The 17,160-nt window shown below is 54.7% G+C and overlaps 1 protein-coding gene across 2 annotated transcripts in view; it reads left to right on the forward strand.

Annotated features, from left to right (window-relative positions):
• The window catches only part of LOC144730392 (uncharacterized), a 67,731-nt gene that overhangs the window by 732 nt on the left and 49,839 nt on the right, over window positions 1-17,160 (forward strand). The window contains exon 1 of one of the 2 annotated variants that reach the window (XM_078611191.1): window positions 8,842-8,917. The exons of the other annotated variant lie outside the window; for it this stretch is intronic. The gene's annotated coding sequence lies outside the window, so the exon portion shown is untranslated. Of the gene's footprint in view, window positions 1-8,841; window positions 8,918-17,160 lie in introns of those variants that run through there. 2 annotated transcript variants of the gene reach the window in all.

Below are 17,160 nucleotides of genomic sequence, written 5' to 3' on the forward strand. Positions count from 1 at the left end.
CATCACCACCATCACCACCATCATCACCACCACCATCACCACCATCATCATCATCACCACCATCATCATCACCACCATCATCATCATCACCACCATCACCATCATCACCACCATCACCAGGGGCCTTCAACGTCTCTGCGATCGCCGCACTCGTGGGTGCCACGAAAACGCCGATTCCGTAGCTCCGTCTCCTCTCGGCGTGCGGCGGCGGCGCCTCTCGGAACGCGTTCCGTGGATCCTTCCGTGACGCTCGCTCGGGGCGCAGAACGCAGCAGCGTGGTGGAGTGTTGTGTGTGAGTGTTGTGTGTGTGTGAGTGTTGTGTGTGTTGGGTGTGTGTGAGTGTTGTGTGTGTTGGGTGTGTGTTGGGTGTGTGTGAGTGTTGTGTGTGTTGTGTGTGTGTTGGGTGTGTGTGAGTGTTGTGTGTGTGTGAGTGTTGGGTGTGTGTGAGTGTGTGAGTGTTGTGTGTGAGTGTGTGAGTGTTGTGTGTGAGTGTTGTGTGTGTGTGTGAGTGTTGTGTGTGTGTGTGAGTGTTGTGTGTGTTGTGTGAGTGTTGTGTGTGTTGTGTGTGTGTGAGTGTTGTGTGTGTGAGTGTTGTGTGTGTGAGTGTTGTGTGTGTTGGGTGTGTGTGAGTGTTGTGTGTGTGTGAGTGTTGTGTGTGTTGGGTGTGTGTGAGTGTTGTGTGTGTTGGGTGTGTGACTGTTGTGTGTGTTGGGTGTGTGTGACTGTTGTGTGTGTTGGGTGTGTGTGACTGTTGTGTATGTTGGGTGTGTGTGACTGTTGTGTGTGTTGGGTGTGTGTGTGTGTTGGGTGTGTGTGAGTGTTGTGTGTGTTGTGTGAGTGTTGTGTGTGTTGTGTGTGTGTGAGTGTTGTGTGTGTGAGTGTTGTGTGTGTGAGTGTTGTGTGTGTTGGGTGTGTGTGAGTGTTGTGTGTGTGTGAGTGTTGTGTGTGTTGGGTGTGTGTGAGTGTTGTGTGTGTTGGGTGTGTGACTGTTGTGTGTGTTGGGTGTGTGTGACTGTTGTGTGTGTTGGGTGTGTGTGACTGTTGTGTATGTTGGGTGTGTGTGACTGTTGTGTGTGTTGGGTGTGTGTGTGTGTTGGGTGTGTGTGAGTGTTGTGTGTGTTGGGTGTGTGTTGGGTGCGTGTGAGTGTTGTGTGTGTTGGGTGTGTGTGTGTGTTGGGTGTGTGACTGTTGTGTGTGTTGGGTGTGTGTGACTGTTGTGTGTGTTGGGTGTGTGTGACTGTTGTGTGTGTTGGGTGTGTGTGACTGTTGTGTGTGTGGGTGTGTGTGACTGCTGTGTGTGTTGGGTGTGTGTGTGTGTTGGGTGTGTGTGACTGCTGTGTGTGTTGGGTGTGTGTGAGTGTTGTGTGTGTGTGTTGGGTGTGTGTGAGTGTTGTGTGTGTTGGGTGTGTGTGAGTGTTGTGTGTGTTGGGTGTGTGTGAGTGTTGTGTGTGTTGGGTGTGTGTGAGTGTTGTGTGTGTTGGGTGTGTGTGAGTGTTGTGTGTGTTGGGTGTGTGTGAGTGTTGTGTGTGTTGGGTGTGTGTGAGTGTTGTGTGTGTTGGGTGTGTGTGAGTGTTGTGTGTGTTGGGTGTGTGTGAGTGTTGTGTGTGTTGGGTGTGTGTGAGTGTTGTGTGTGTTGGGTGTGTGTGACTGTTGTGTGTGTTGGGTGTGTGTGACTGTTGTGTGTGTTGGGTGTGTGTGACTGTTGTGTGTGTTGGGTGTGTGTGACTGTTGTGTGTGTTGGGTGTGTGTGACTGTTGTGTGTGTTGGGTGTGTGTGACTGTTGTGTGTGTTGGGTGTGTGTGACTGTTGTGTGTGTTGGGTGTGTGTGACTGTTGTGTGTGTTGGGTGTGTGTGACTTGTGTGTGTTGGGTGTGTGTGACTGTTGTGTGTGTTGGGTGTGTGTGACTGTTGTGTGTGTTGGGTGTGTGTGACTGTTGTGTGTGTTGGGTGTGTGTGACTGTTGTGTGTGTTGGGTGTGTGTGACTGTTGTGTGTGTTGGGTGTGTGTGACTGTTGTGTGTGTTGGGTGTGTGTGACTGTTGTGTGTGTTGGGTGTGTGTGACTGTTGTGTGTGTTGGGTGTGTGTGACTGTTGTGTGTGTTGGGTGTGTGTGACTGTTGTGTGTGTTGGGTGTGTGTGACTGTTGTGTGTGTTGGGTGTGTGTGACTGTTGTGTGTGTTGGGTGTGTGTGACTGTTGTGTGTGTTGGGTGTGTGTGACTGTTGTGTGTGTTGGGTGTGTGTGACTGTTGTGTGTGTTGGGTGTGTGTTGGGTGTGTGTGAGTGTTGGGTGTGTGTTGGGTGTGTGTGAGTGTTGGGTGTGTGTGAGTGTTGGGTGTGTGTTGGGTGTGTGTGAGTGTTGGGTGTGTGTGGGTGTGTGTGTTGGGTGTGTGTGTGTGAGTGTTGGGTGTGTGTGTGAGTGTTGTGTGTGTGTGTGAGTGTTGTGTGTGTTGGGTGTGTGTGAGTGTTGTGTGTGTTGGGTGTGTGTGAGTGTTGTGTGTGTTGGGTGTGTGTGACTGGTGTGTGTGTTGGGTGTGTGTGACTGGTGTGTGTGTTGGGTGTGTGTGAGTGTTGTGTGTGTTGGGTGTGTGTGACTGTTGTGTGTGTTGGGTGTGTGTGACTGTTGTGTGTGTTGGGTGTGTGTGACTGTTGTGTGTGTTGGGTGTGTGTGACTGTTGTGTGTGTTGGGTGTGTGTGACTGTTGTGTGTGTTGGGTGTGTGTGACTGTTGTGTGTGTTGGGTGTGTGTGACTGTTGTGTGTGTTGGGTGTGTGTGACTGTTGTGTGTGTTGGGTGTGTGTGACTGTTGTGTGTGTTGGGTGTGTGTGACTGTTGTGTGTGTTGGGTGTGTGTGACTGTTGTGTGTGTTGGGTGTGTGTGACTGTTGTGTGTGTTGGGTGTGTGTGACTGTTGTGTGTGTTGGGTGTGTGTGACTGTTGTGTGTGTTGGGTGTGTGTGACTGTTGTGTGTGTTGGGTGTGTGTGACTGTTGTGTGTGTTGGGTGTGTGTGAGTGTTGGGTGTGTTGGGTGTGTGTGAGTGTTGGGTGTGTTGGGTGTGTGTGAGTGTTGGGTGTGTTGGGTGTGTGTGACTGGTGTGTGTGTTGGGTGTGTGTGACTGGTGTGTGTGTTGGGTGTGTGTGAGTGTTGGGTGTGTGTGAGTGTTGGGTGTGTGTGAGTGTTGGGTGAGTGTGAGTGTTGGGTGTGTGTGAGTGTTGGGTGAGTGTGAGTGTTGGGTGTGTGTGAGTGTTGGGTGAGTGTTGGGTGTGTGTGAGTGTTGGGTGAGTGTTGGGTGAGTGTTGGGTGTGTGTGAGTGTTGGGTGAGTGTTGGGTGTGTGTGAGTGTTGGGTGAGTGTTGGGTGTGTGTGAGTGTTGGGTGTGTGTTGGGTGTGTGTGAGTGTTGGGTGTGTGTGAGTGTTGGGTGTGTGTTGGGTGTGTGTGAGTGTTGGGTGTGTGTTGGGTGTGTGTGAGTGTTGGGTGTGTGTTGGGTGTGTGTGAGTGTTGGGTGTGTGTTGGGTGTGTGTGAGTGTTGGGTGTGTGTTGGGTGTGTGTGAGTGTTGGGTGTGTGTTGGGTGTGTGTGAGTGTTGGGTGTGTGGTGGGTGTGTGTGAGTGTTGTGTGTGTGTTGGGTGTGTGTGCGTGTTGTGTGTGGGGAGCGGTGGCGCAGCGGTTAGCGCGCTCCGCTACAAACCCCAAAACCCGTGTTCGATTCCCGCTTACGACCAATAGCGGTAGCGGCGGGTATCTAAACCGATCCAGGGCCTCCCCCCCCCCCCTAGGTTGACTCGGCATCAAATGAGTACCTGGCGCGGCGTGTACAACATCGCCACGTGGCGGGGGGGGGAGACAAAGACGGCCCGGCGTGGTGCTGGCCACACCGCCTCGTGCGCCCTTGCCGGCTGTCCACGGGTGCTTGCGAACAGCAGCACTTGCCCCAACAGTGTGCGCAAGGCTATACGGGGGATCTTTGTCTTTGCGAGAGTGACACTTTGTAGGTGTGTGACGAGCCCGGCTTCCGATTCGAGTCTCTGTTTGTTGCTTTTCCGCGATGTTTTAGATTCGCCAAGTGCACCTAGCCTGGCACCAAGCATGGTTTTACCAAGGAGAGCGGTGGCGCGAGTGGTGAGCGCACTGCGCCGTGAATTAGGGCTGAACGATTAATCGATTTAAAATCGAAATCGCAATTTGAAACAATGCGATTAGCAAATCGCAAAGGCTGCAAATTTTTGCGGTTTGAGAAGTCCTCTTACTTTCTTATTGGAACTATTTTATTTTTATTATAACTTATTTTTATTTAACTTAACAATTGTTCTCTGTTTGATTGTTCTATTTCAATTGAAACATTTGAATAAATACATGTTGGAAGCAATTAATATCTTTTAAGTTTTTATCCTTGCATTAGAATATATAGAGCAGTTCATATTTAGATAGTATCACGTGGTAATGCTCCATCACATGTTTTAAATCTATCACACAGTGAATATTGAACTGAAACTTGACTTTAAAAAATGTAATCGCAAATCAAATCAAATCGCAAAATCTGTCAGAAAAATATAAAATTTCCCCAAATCGTTGAGCCCGACCTGAACCCGGTAGGGCTGAACGATTTCCGCTTGCGGTTCTGGGCCTCCCCTAGGTCGACTCAGCCTTAAAGTATTAACTGGTACGGTGTGTGTGTGTAAACATCAATAAATCACGGCGTTTCGGAGGCAACATAAGTCTCCGTCATCAGGTGGGACCGTCACAGCTAGATTGATACAGTAAATCTAGCTGTGCCGGTCCCACCTGATGACGGAGACTTGTGTTGCCTCCGAAACGTCGTGATTTATTATTTTATTTCTATTATTTGTATTATTTATTTTTACCTACGTGACTCGCAGTAACAATTTGATTCATAATGTTCACATTTACGAGTCAGGACTTTCGCAACCTTTATCGCGATCCATAATTAACATTTGTGTCTGATCACGCGAGCAAAATGTGTGTCGTGTACACTTCTCCACCCGACACAGCCAGCAGACGATCCACCCACTGTGATTTACGCACTTGAGTGGCAACTTTTGCATTGCGATCGGATTGAGGAAGACGTTGGGCAGGTAGCTGAGGAAGGCGTTGGGCAGGTAGCTGAGGAAGGTGTTGGGCAGGTAGCTGAGGAAGGCATCGGGCAGGTAGCTGAGGAAGGCGTTGGGCAGGTAGCTGAGGAAGGCGTTGGGCAGGTAGCTGTGGAAGGCGTTGGGCAGGTAGCTGAGGAAGGCATCGGGCAGGTAGCTGAGGAAGGCGTTGGGCAGGTAGCTGAGGAAGGCGTTGGGCAGGTAGCTGAGGAAGGTGTTGGGCAGGTAGCTGAGGAAGGCGTTGGGCAGGTAGCTGAGGAAGGCATCGGGCAGGTAACTGAGGAAGGCGTTGGGCAGGTAGCTGAGGAAGGTGTTGGGCAGGTAGCTGAGGAAGGCATCGGGCAGGTAGCTGAGGAAGGCGTTGGGCAGGTAGCTGAGGAAGGCGTTGGGCAGGTAGCTGAGGAAGGCATCGGGCAGGTAGCTGAGGGAGGCATCGGGCAGGTAGCTGAGGAAGGCGTTGGGCAGGTAGCTGAGGAAGGTGTTGGGCAGGTAGCTGAGGAAGGCGTTGGGCAGGTAGCTGAGGAAGGTGTTGGGCAGGTAGCTGAGGAAGGCATCGGGCAGGTAGCTGAGGAAGGCGTTGGGCAGGTAGCTGAGGAAGGTGTTGGGCAGGTAGCTGAGGAAGGCGTTGGGCAGGTAGCTGAGGAAGGCGTTGGGCAGGTAGCTGAGGAAGGCGTTGGGCAGGTAGCTGAGGAAGGCATCGGGCAGGTAGCTGAGGAAGGCGTTGGGCAGGTAGCTGAGGAAGGTATTGGGCAGGTAGCTGAGGAAGGTGTTGGGCAGGTAGCTGAGGAAGGCGTTGGGCAGGTAGCTGAGGAAGGTGTTGGGCAGGTATCTGAGGAAGGTGTTGGGCAGGTAGCTGAGGAAGGCGTTGGGCAGGTGGCTGAGGAAGGCGTTGGGCAGGTAGCTGAGGAAGGCGTTGGGCAGGTAGCTGAGGAAGGCGTTGGGCAGGTAGCTGAGGAAGGCGTTGGGCAGGTGGCTGAGGAAGGCGTTGGGCAGGTAGCTGAGGAAGGCGTTGGGCAGGTAGCTGAGGAAGGTGTTGGGCAGGTAGCTGAGGAAGGCGTTGGGCAGGTAGCTGAGGAAGGCGTTGGGCAGGTAGCTGAGGAAGGCGTTGGGCAGGTAGCTGAGGAAGGCGTTGGGCAGGTAGCTGAGGAAGGCGTTGGGCAGGTAGCTGAGGAAGGTGTTGGGCAGGTAGCTGAGGAAGGCATCAGGCAGGTGGCTGAGGAAGGTGTTGGGCAGGTAGCTGAGGAAGGCGTTGGGCAGGTAGCTGAGGAAGGCGTTGGGCAGGTAGCTGAGGAAGGCGTTGGGCAGGTAGCTGAGGAAGGCGTTGGGCAGGTAGCTGAGGAAGGTATTGGGCAGGTAGCTGAGGAAGGCGTCGGGCAGGTAGCTGAGGAAGGCATCGGGCAGGTAGCTGAGGAAGGCGTTGGGCAGGTAGCTGAGGAACGTGTTGGGCAGGTAGCTGAGGAAGGCGTCGGGCAGGTAGCTGAGGAAGGCATCGGGCAGGTAGCTGAGGAAGGCGTTGGGCAGGTAGCTGTGGAAGGCATTGGGCAGGTAGCTGAGGAAGGTGTTGGGCAGGTAGCTGAGGAAGGCGTCGGGCAGGTAGCTGAGGAAGGCATCGGGCAGGTAGCTGAGGAAGGCGTTGGGCAGGTAGCTGAGGAAGGTGTTGGGCAGGTAGCTGAGGAAGGTGTTGGGCAGGTAGCTGAGGAAGGCGTCGGGCAGGTAGCTGAAGAAGGCATCGGGCAGGTAGCTGAGGAAGGTGTTGGGCAGGTAGCTGAGGAAGGTGTTGGGCAGGTAGCTGAGGAAGGCATCGGGCAGGTAGCTGAGGAAGGTGTTGGGCAGGTAGCTGAGGAAGGTGTTGGGCAGGTAGCTGAGGAAGGCGTCGGGCAGGTAGCTGAGGAAGGCATCGGGCAGGTAGCTGAGGAAGGCGTTGGGCAGGTAGCTGTGGAAGGCGTTGGGCAGGTAGCTGAGGAAGGTGTTGGGCAGGTAGCTGAGGAAGGTGTTGGGCAGGTAGCTGAGGAAGGTGTTGGGCAGGTAGCTGAGGAAGGTGTTGGGCAGGTAGCTGTGGAAGGTGTTGGGCAGGTAGCTGAGGAAGGTGTTGGGCAGGTAGCTGAGGAAGGCGTCGGGCAGGTAGCTGAGGAAGGCATCGGGCAGGTAGCTGAGGAAGGCGTTGGGCAGGTAGCTGAGGAAGGCGTTGGGCAGGCAGCTGAGGAAGGCGTTGGGCAGGTAGCTGAGAAAGGTATTGGGCAGGTAGCTGAGGAAGGCGTCGGGCAGGTAGCTGAGGAAGGCGTTGGGCAGGCAGCTGAGGAAGGCGTTGGGAAGGCAGCTGAGGAAGGCGTTGGGCAGGTAGCTGAGGAAGGCGTTGGGCAGGTAGCTGAGGAAGGCGTTGGGCAGGCAGCTGAGGAAGGCGTTGGGCAGGCAGCTGAGGAATGCGTTGGGCAGGCAGCTGAGGAAGGCGTTGGGCAGGCAGCTGAGGAAGGCGTTGGGCAGGTAGCTGAGGAAGGCGTTGGGCAGGTTGCTGTGGTTGGCACACGTCGTGAGCATTCTCACGCCCCCTTGGGTTTCTGACCGGCTTGAATTTGGTCTTTGGCCCGTGTACATTCTCGGTGGCTAGGAGATGTTATCTCCCTCGCCTGGTATGCAGGAGGTCGTGGGTTCGATCCCAACCATGACTTCTGCTGCTGTATATTTGGAGTTTGCGTGTGTCTATCCCTGTGGTGCCGTGGATTTTTCTCTGGGTCCTCTGGCTTTTCCCTCCACATTTATAAAGATGTATATATATAGTATTTGGTTGCTATGAATTTCCATGTGATGATAAGCCACTTCGTTGAGCTATCATTCGTGGCCAGGTCACTTCTGAAAAAGAGCTACATAGCTCAGTGGGCCTTACTTGGTAAAATAAAAAATATATATTTTAATCTGCATGTGCCATGTTCTCTCGCTCAATGTAATTCCAAGCGTGCGTCTCTCCCTGCACGCTTCTTTGCGCACTGATTGTTACTGATATTACTGCGCTTGTTTTACAAATGAATACCTTGGCGAGTCTCAAGACTCTTCTTCAGGAGGTGGTCTTACAAAGTTGCGTACACTCCCAATCGAATAATTTGCAGGTGATTTTATCAGCACTGGGATATTTGCCCAATACCGGTTACCATTGCGTGTTTCATTTAGCTGTGAAATTAGTGCACACAGTGTGTTAACTGTAAACTCAAGACGCTTCTGTGGGCCGGGTCATGTGCAAGAAATGGCCCTAACTTCACTTGCACTTGTGTTACAAAGATAGGGCCATTGCACACATAAAAAATCGCCTAAGATGCATGTTCCAGTTAACGCCGCAGTATTATTGACGAACGTGACGAGATTTCTGTTGTCAGTCGTGCTTGTGCACCGTTGCCAACAGCAGCAGCAACAGCAGCAGCACCTCCGATTAGCACGGTTGGCTGCGTGCGGTGCGAAGGAAGTTCAGCGTACAACAGCAGGAGCGCATCGGCGCGTTCACTTCACGGTGTGAGCCGCACAGCGCTGCCCATCCGTTGCCCAGCCGAGATGAGGCCCACCCCTCCTCGCCAATTTGCCGATTTCAAACGGCGATCGTCTCTCGCTCGCTCTCTCTCGAGGCGAGGCGACGCGAGCGCCTTGGGGGGGAGGAGTTGGCACGACGCACCGGGGCCTGGGCGGGTCCCGGTGGGAGTGAGCTCCCGCCGGCGTCCACCGCTCGTGACGCGGGACTCCGATCGGTGAGCGCCGCAACGCGGTCGTCTCCCCCGCCGTCGGCAGGCTGGGATCGCCGTGTCTCTGAGTGCGGCCCGCCGTGCGGTTGAGGTGAGCCGAGCTGGGTGGCCGTCCCGTCCGCGTGCCGGTCGCCCGTTCGCCTTGGAAATTTGCGAGGCTCCTCCCGAGTTCTTTGGACTCTTGGCCCGCGATGATGTTTGCTGTTGCAGAGTGTCGGCGTCTCTCTGCCCGGCGTCGAGGAGCAGCACCGCCAGCGCTTCTGTTCAGAGTTTCTGAGAAAGTTGTCTTTGCCCACGCAGGTGAGGTGGCACCGTGTCAATCGTCTGAGTCGCCACGTGCTTGAGGAGCTACGGGCGGATCCTAAAAATCTGCACTTGCCTGCACAAAATGAGCCATTTTTATCCACGTTTTGTTGTAAACACAACACAGTATCCGGTGATGCTGCTGCCGCCACTACTGCCGCTGCCAAGGCAGCGGTGAGCAAGCGCAGGCAGCAAAACGATCTCGACACAATTCATCAATCACAACGCGGTGGCCTTTAAAGGAAAAGTACTTCATAGGCGACGTTTGGGCCATAGGAGAGGCCAGGAAGACGAAGTGGAAAATAGTTGGACCATCGAAATGGTTGATCTCTTCCTCAACGGCTACTAATAGTGTAACTATTCATACGCCTTCATCATGGGACCTCCTTTGCCAGTACCAAAATATGATAATAGGTGTTTCCCTCTTTTTTTCTGGCCCGTTTACAAAACCGATCGTCGGAAAACATTTAAGAAATGTGATTCTCATCGGGGCCCGTGGCGTTCAGTGGGATCTCCGACTCTGACCGTGCACACTGTCTCTCTGTCCCCTCTGGGCATGGCGCCGTGAACGAGGAAAGGCACCGATGATATTTTACGTGTCTCCCTGTGACGCCACCACGGTTGTTGTTCCTGGCCAGGGGTCAGAAACCCGCGGCTCCGGAGCCGCACGCGGCTCTCTCTCTTTGACGGGCTGCTTCGCGACGTACTGTACGTACGCGTGTGATCGCGTGCAATTTGACGGCTCTTGGAATGCAGAAGAGTTTTGTGCCGAACTCAAACCAAAATGCCTCTCGCTCGTCATTTTTTTTTTGCCGACCCCTGTTGTTCACGAGGGCGTTGAGTGTTTTTGTTGTTGTAACGTTGTGAATACCAGGTCGAGCGACGGGACCGATTCGCCACCGCCTCCAGCTGACTCCGATTATGATCGGAATCACAATCGCACGGATGTTTGGATTTTGTGTTGATCGGCCTCGGCGCAGGATGAGTCGAGAAGGAGAGAAGAATAAGAAGGCAGAGCCATTGGGTTCACGTGTGGCTTGCGAGGCCAGTCCCCCAGCTGCACAGAGTTGCCGAGACATCGGTGCTGAGGGCAGACACGGACTGTGCTGGTGTGTGTTGGCTACGTACGGTGCGAAAGAGGGTCAACGTACATACGTATTTCTCTGGCTGTGTGTATATCTACCACTGTGTGTATTTCCAAGGCTGTGTGTATTTCTACATCTGTATGTATCTCTTCCGCTGTGTGTATCTCTCTGGCTGCGTATTTTATATGGCTGTGTATATTATATCTATGGCTGTGTGTATCTCTCTGGTGGTCGTGTAGCGGTTAGACAAGAGCTCTCGGGCCTTGCGGATGGATAAGAGGAGTCACGCCGCGTTCGTGTTCGTTCCACGCTTCTCGTCGTTCACCCATGGTGAGGATGTTGGCTCTGGCGATTGTCGTCGGCTGCGGCAAACGCTGCGCGGAGTGACGCCGGGGTTTTAGGGTGCCACGGTTGTGGGTTCGATCCAGACCCTGATGCCTGCTGTATATTTGGAGTTTGCATTTTCTCCCCGCATTTAGAATCGACGTTCAGAGTTTTTGGCTGCTATACGTTTCCCACATGATAAGCCACTTTGTTGAGCTATCATTTGCTGCCCGGTCGCTTCTGGAAAAAAGCCACATAGCTCAGTGGGCCTTACGTGGTAAAATAAAAAAAATTGTTTGTAGTTTAGTTTTAGTTTGGTGGTGGGCCGGGTTGAGCTGGAGCGAACACGCCACACCCGGTCGCGGTCCCGCAGCAGAGCGCGACTAATCGAGTGCAGGCGGCTGTGGTTTCTCGTGAGCCTGGGGGGTCTTCTTCTTCTTTCCTATGGCAAGGGGAAACTAGCAGTGAGCATGCGTGCATGTGTGTGCACGTGTGTGCATGTCGAGGTTTTGAAGAGTGGCAGTTAGCAGTCAGCGCGCCACGTTACGAACCCGGCCACCCGAGTTCGATTCCCGCTCGCGGCCAACGCCAGTGACGATTATCTGATCCGGTCCTGGGCCTTCCTACAGGTCGAGTCAGCCTCAAACGAGTGCCTGGTGCGGTGTGTAAACATCGCCATTGGGGAGACAAAGACGGACCCAACCCCCTCGTGTGCAGTGCCGACCTTCACAGGCGCTCGCCAACAGCCCTTGCCCCAACAGTCTGTTAAGGCTGTACGGGGGATCTTTGTCTTGTGGAGGTTGCTAAGGCATTCGTTTGCCTCTGTGGAGGCGACTTGGTGGATGTCGGTCACGGTACCTTCAAATGCAGCGGGGTGAGGGCAGCGCGCGATCGATCATCCGGCTCTGGTGACCGCGGCAGCCTCTTTCTCGACTCTTATTCTATCCGTGAAGGACGTGACTGCCGCATCTGCCGTGCCTGCATCTGCAGCGGCTCGGAGATAGCCACGGTTTCCCCAATTCGGGGTTAGCGTTTAGGGGTCGAACCCCGGAGGCTCTTGTGTGGGGTCTGTAACGAGCTCGGTGGGGCGGTGGTGGTGCCGGTGCTCGCCTCGATTCCTTACGTTGTTAGCATGGGGGAGGTGCCCATCTCCATTGGTGGGCAGCCCTGAGCCACTGGAACTTTCACGTTCCTATGGCGGGGCGTTGCACCGGATCTCGCCGATCCACTGCTGGACGAGGGGCATCCTCGTGCCCGGAGGGTCGTGTGGTTTGTTTGACGACGTTGGTCCCACGCCGCTCGGTGCAGGGTTGGCGAAGGAAGGGGAGCATGCACTTGCGGATATTGCTGCGCTGCTAACAACATAGCCTCACGACAGCCTATATAACGCGTCGTTATTGATGCATGGTCGTTACCCATCGGAGCACTCTCCAGGTTCCAAGCTGCTTAGCTTCCATGATCTGAAAAGACCGAGCAGATTCCGAGTGATCCCGTCGTAGGCATTATATGAAGTCTCATCGTCATAATCGGCCATGCTCAATCCACTGCTAGATTGGTCGTAGGCTGTCTTCGTCTTTTCCACGTTATTACGCCGAGCACTTTGGGGGAGAAATGGTTCACTTGTGTCGCTCGCTGATAGCGAGCTCAACACGCGCACGTGCAGTGTCACTGGCATTGGGCAAACATCGCAACGGCGGACAGTCGCCTGCCAATGGCTCACCGCGTAGCAGCGCCGCCGTCCCCCAACACCGCGGAAATCACGGCACGGCCCTTCCGAAATGCCGAGTCCCGAGCCTCGGCGCAAGTCACGCCTGGGTAGAGCGAAGCCTTGCGGCAGCGACGACGGCGACGTTCTAAGGCGGGGGAAGAGAGATCGGGCCTCGAGTGTCCGGCCACCTGGTGGAGCCGCGACCGTGCCGGCCTGCCCACGTTGCCCCGCGGGCTCCCCCCTCGAGGATGGGCGATGCGCGTTGCCGCGGAGGCTGCCGCGCGTTTCCCAGGGGGTTGCCACGACAGCTGCGGGATGAGATTGTCTCTCCCGGTGACGCGAGGCCGCGACCGGCATTGGGGAGGGGGGGGGCGTTGGGAGGCGACGTTTATTTTTGGCGCCTCGAGTGTCGCGGCGTGCGCCGTTATTCTTGGTCGTGCCGGTGCGAACGCAGCAGCAGCCGCCGCCCCGGCGTCGCGCGCCGACGGGCGGACGCGTCGTTGCGCTTGGATCGCCGGGCCGCGGATCGTTGGGGACCGCGAGCACCGGAACCAGAACCCGATTTTGAGAGGCGGGGGGGGGGAGCAACACGGGACATTTGTCCAGGGCCCAAATTTTACTGGAGGGCCGATGAAAACACAAACACAATTAATAAAATTAGTACAAAAGACCTGATGATGCAGGCAGTGATGAGAAGGAAGGTGGCACAATTTAAACACACGTGTAGGATAGACAACAACAGGAACATTGAAAGTGTTGTTGTTTGGAAAAATGGAAGTAACCGGAAAGAGAGGAAGACCTCACAGAGAACGTCTTGACGACGACGTAAGAGATTGGTGCCAGAAAGATGTGGCCGCTACTTGAGCAAATGGGCACAAGGCAGAAGAAAGTGGAAACAGATGGCGAAAAGTGCAGTGGACACCTATGGGCTCTCTGCCCATGAATCGTGATGATGATGAATAGATTTTTGGTTGTAAGTAAAATGTTGCGTCACAAATCCCCCTCCTCCCGACATAGCCAAGTAATAGAGTTGTCACGTGATGAACAAACGGGTCAATTTATTTCTGCTTTAGCATCACCACCGGTAATGTTGTTGGAGAGCGATCCACAAAACGTTTGACAATTGAGTGCGGACGTTTGACTGCTAGTCACAACCAGCATCATCATCAAACAGGTGCAAGAAAGCTGAAAATGTTGGCTGGAGGAGGGTTTAACGAAACACGTTTTACTCGCGCGATCTGATCCAAAAATCTGTTGTTAATGATAATAACAACAATAATCATGTTGGTCGCGAAATCCTGCGCGAGGCGAAAAGCACCGCTTACTCGTGCTGCAGGAGAACTCGTCTCACGGGCAACCGGTATCGCGGTTCTCTTATCTGCGGGATTTTTTTCCTAGAGTTTACTCCCCTTATCTGTGGGAAATATAGTGGATAATAGGAAGAACAGGGCCACGGTGTGATAAGGAGAGGTTATTGACCCTACTGCTCCCACGGATAGCAGCACTTATGGGTATACGAGATAACGTATAAGGAGAGTTATCCTGTACAACCTCATCATATTTCACGTTCTACATAGAGTGCACGTTATAATTTTTTTAATTTGCGGGTGCCCGCAGTGCAGTGGGTTTTGCGCACTGCAACAAATCCGGGGACACGACTTCGACTCCCGCTCGCAACCGACAACGGTGGCGAATGTTTGAACCGGTCACGGGGCCTCCCCTAGATGGACTCGGCCTCAAGTGAGCACCCGGGGAGACGAAGACGGCCGTGCGCGTGGGGTGCTGACCGCCCCACCTCCTCCTCCTCGTGTGCCGTGCCGGCCTTCGTCAGCGCGTGCTGTGACTGCGCTCGCCCCGACGGTCCGTTTTTTTTTTCGTCCGATGTTTTCATTGCAACTCGACGCGAGCCCGGTTCCAAAACGTCGATCGCAGAACAGGGATGATGGTGGGCCGGGGGGGGGGAACGGAAACTGGGCGAACAGCAGCCAGAGTTGGGCCCAGTGAAGGGGGGAGAATTGGGGTGGCTGCCCCACCTAGGCAGGGACCACGTGTGTGTGGCCAGGGGGGAGGGCATGAAGATTCATACGGGGAGTGGGGGGGGGTTGCCCCCCAATAGTCTGTTAAGGCTACACGGGGGATCTTTAGTCAGGGAAGGGTGTGGTTCTTTATCTGCCCCGGTTTGTCTTGGAGGCAAAGAGATTTCCGAGAGCGGCCCGGGCCTGAACACGAGAGGCTCCCCGCTGGCCACCGCGGCCGCCTTGGGGACTCGCAGCGCAGTGGGGCACGCCCCGCGTGGGCCTTTGCCCAGCGGTGGGAGGAAGTTTCAGGCCGACGACTGTGGCGGCGGCGGCTCTGTAGAGGAACTGAACCGTGATATCGAAAGCCTCTGATGAGACATTTGTTGACTGATATTGCAATCGCCGTATATTTGTGCTGTTAACTTTGGGCACCGTAGCAAATATTTCTATTAACTTTTCACTCTCGCCTGCGAACGTTCAGCGCGTGCCTTCAGATGCGGCGTTGAGTGCTGCAGCTGAAGTGCAGCGGATTAAAGAAGCGTTTATACTCAACTAACTACTTATTTTATTTTACCAGGTAAGGCCCGCTGAGCTATCGTGCTCTTTTTCAGAAGCGACCGGGCAGCAAATGATAGCTCAGCACAGTGGCTTATCACGTGGAAATGTAGAGCAGCCAAATACTCTAAACGCACGTTGTAAATGTGGAGGGAAAAACCGGAGGACCCAGAGAAAAATTCACATGACCACGGGGAGATAATGTTCACACAAGGATCAAGGTTGGAATGGATCAACGACCTCCTGTATACTAGGTGCCCATTCGGGCCGATCTACAGAGTGTTCCAGTTTATGGGGGGGATCATAAGACGACATCTGGACCACGCTGTACGAGGACCGTTCGAAGGCTCGGCTGCACCAAATGTCGTGGATGGCTGTGCGGGGATGACGGATCAACGAAAGTTTGTGCAGCGCTTGGGGCAGCGTCTGGCTGCACGCTCCTGTGCGTGAGAGTGAGGTCGCGGCTACGCAGAAGCAAGCTGGGCGTTCCCAAGATGGTGCAAAGTGGCGCGTGTGCCGCTGTGCCACGTGCTGCCCGTGGGATCGACTGCGCCAGCGGCGGCGTTGCACTCGGCGAACGTTTCTGCCGGCCGCGCAGCTCGGCGACGCACGGCGCAGAAGCGCGTTTGAGCCGGTGCAAGGGGGCGCGTGAATATTTTTTATTAGGTGCAATTGCGAACAATTAGCCATCTCAGACATTGGTACGTCCGATCGGCATCATCATTGGTTCACTGCAGCTCAAAGACTCCGTAGTCCTACAAGGCGTGCGGTGAAGTTAGGAGATGTCCATGTGTGTGCTCGGCGTTCGAAGGCGTGAAGAGCAGAATCGGTGATCTCGCCGATAATGTGTTCAGGGAGGCAGTTCCATATATCCGAGCAGCGGAGTGCTTAATCGCATGGCACTGCGTCTTTCGTATGAGGGGAGCGCTAAGATGGGCGCGGGTCAGTCACGGGCGAGGTGGGGAACCAGATGTCATAAAATGGTGGCGACACCTGTCGAGTAGAGCAGCGGTCCCCATACCTTTTTGCAGACAATTTTTTCACAGACCGGGGGGGGGGGGGGTGTTCATCATTCGGTCTTTCCCCCTTTTCAAAGAAGCTCTCCAGCGACGTTTGTTTTTTACTCATATTGGCTACTAGGGGTTAGCAGCTTGTGTGCTCACCAACACTGTGACTGAGACAAGTGCGCAGTGCGGGAAAGAGGCGCGGACGCAAGTAGTAAATAAACCAATGGGGGCGGGCCACGCACGGACTCACCGCTCACCTCTTGCTGTGCGGCCCGGTTGGGGACCCCTGGCATAAAGGGTCCCTCCTCGGCACCGCTGGTGGGCACGGGCGCTCGGCCGCTCGAAAAAATCTGAACGTTGAGGTCTGTTTCATTCACCAGGCTCGTGTTCGTAGATCTAAAAGTTCATGGTTAACCCTGAACCACTGTTGTAACCTTAAGTGGAAATATCCGGTGTGATGACGGCAATTATGGTGTTGCACGGCGGTTAGAGCGCTGCGTTACGAACCAACGAGTTTCATTCCCGCTCACGGCCAACACCTGTGGTGATTATCTGAATCGGTCCTGGGCCTCCCCTAAGTCGGGCGTGGTGCTGGCCACGCAGCCCCATGTGTGCCGTGCTGCCCTTCATGGGTGCTCGCTAACGCCAACAGTACTTGGCTGAACAAATTGTTGAAAGACTATACGGGGGTCTTTGTGCGGTTGACAGATGGAGCCAGTGGCAAGATCAGTGGTGTCACAGATGATCGCGTGTCCGTGTCGTGTGTCCGTGCCGTGTGTCCGTGTCAGCTGGGCGCAGCGAAGGCGCCTCTTGTGTTCACAAAGCCACCCCTCCACCGATCAAATGTGGATTTGACGCCGCAGCCTTAAGAGAGCTGGAAAAAAAAAGTAAAAGGCCCGTGGGGTTCGGGGGTAGAGGCGCGTCTCGGCTGGCTTCGGATTAAACGGCCGTGTCGCGGCTCGCCAGGTGCGGGGCGGCGGCTGTTTCGACGTTTCATCTTCGTCGCTGTTGAGTTGGCCACGAGACTTTGGGCGCAGCGTGCGGTAACAACCGGCCGGCTGCAAACGTCGGCAGAGATCGCGCGATCGAAGTCGTTGGGTTGACGCGACTCGGCGTCGTCCCGGGGTGGATACGATCGGTGTGCAGTCACCACGCCGTGTGGCAAGGCAACAGTGGTGGTGGTGGTTGTTGTTGTTGCGGTGATGGAGAGAGCACCCGGCCTCCGCCGTCTCAATGTGGAATTTAGACCGCCGCCTCGGGGCCACCGTGCGGCACGGAAGACGACGGGGACTGCCCCGAAGCGCATTCGAGCCGAGACCCTGACCTGAAAAACC

Source organism: Lampetra planeri, chromosome 35, assembly GCF_965212315.1.
Source record: "Lampetra planeri chromosome 35, kcLamPlan1.2.h2, whole genome shotgun sequence".
Taxonomy (NCBI): domain Eukaryota; kingdom Metazoa; phylum Chordata; class Hyperoartia; order Petromyzontiformes; family Petromyzontidae; genus Lampetra; species Lampetra planeri.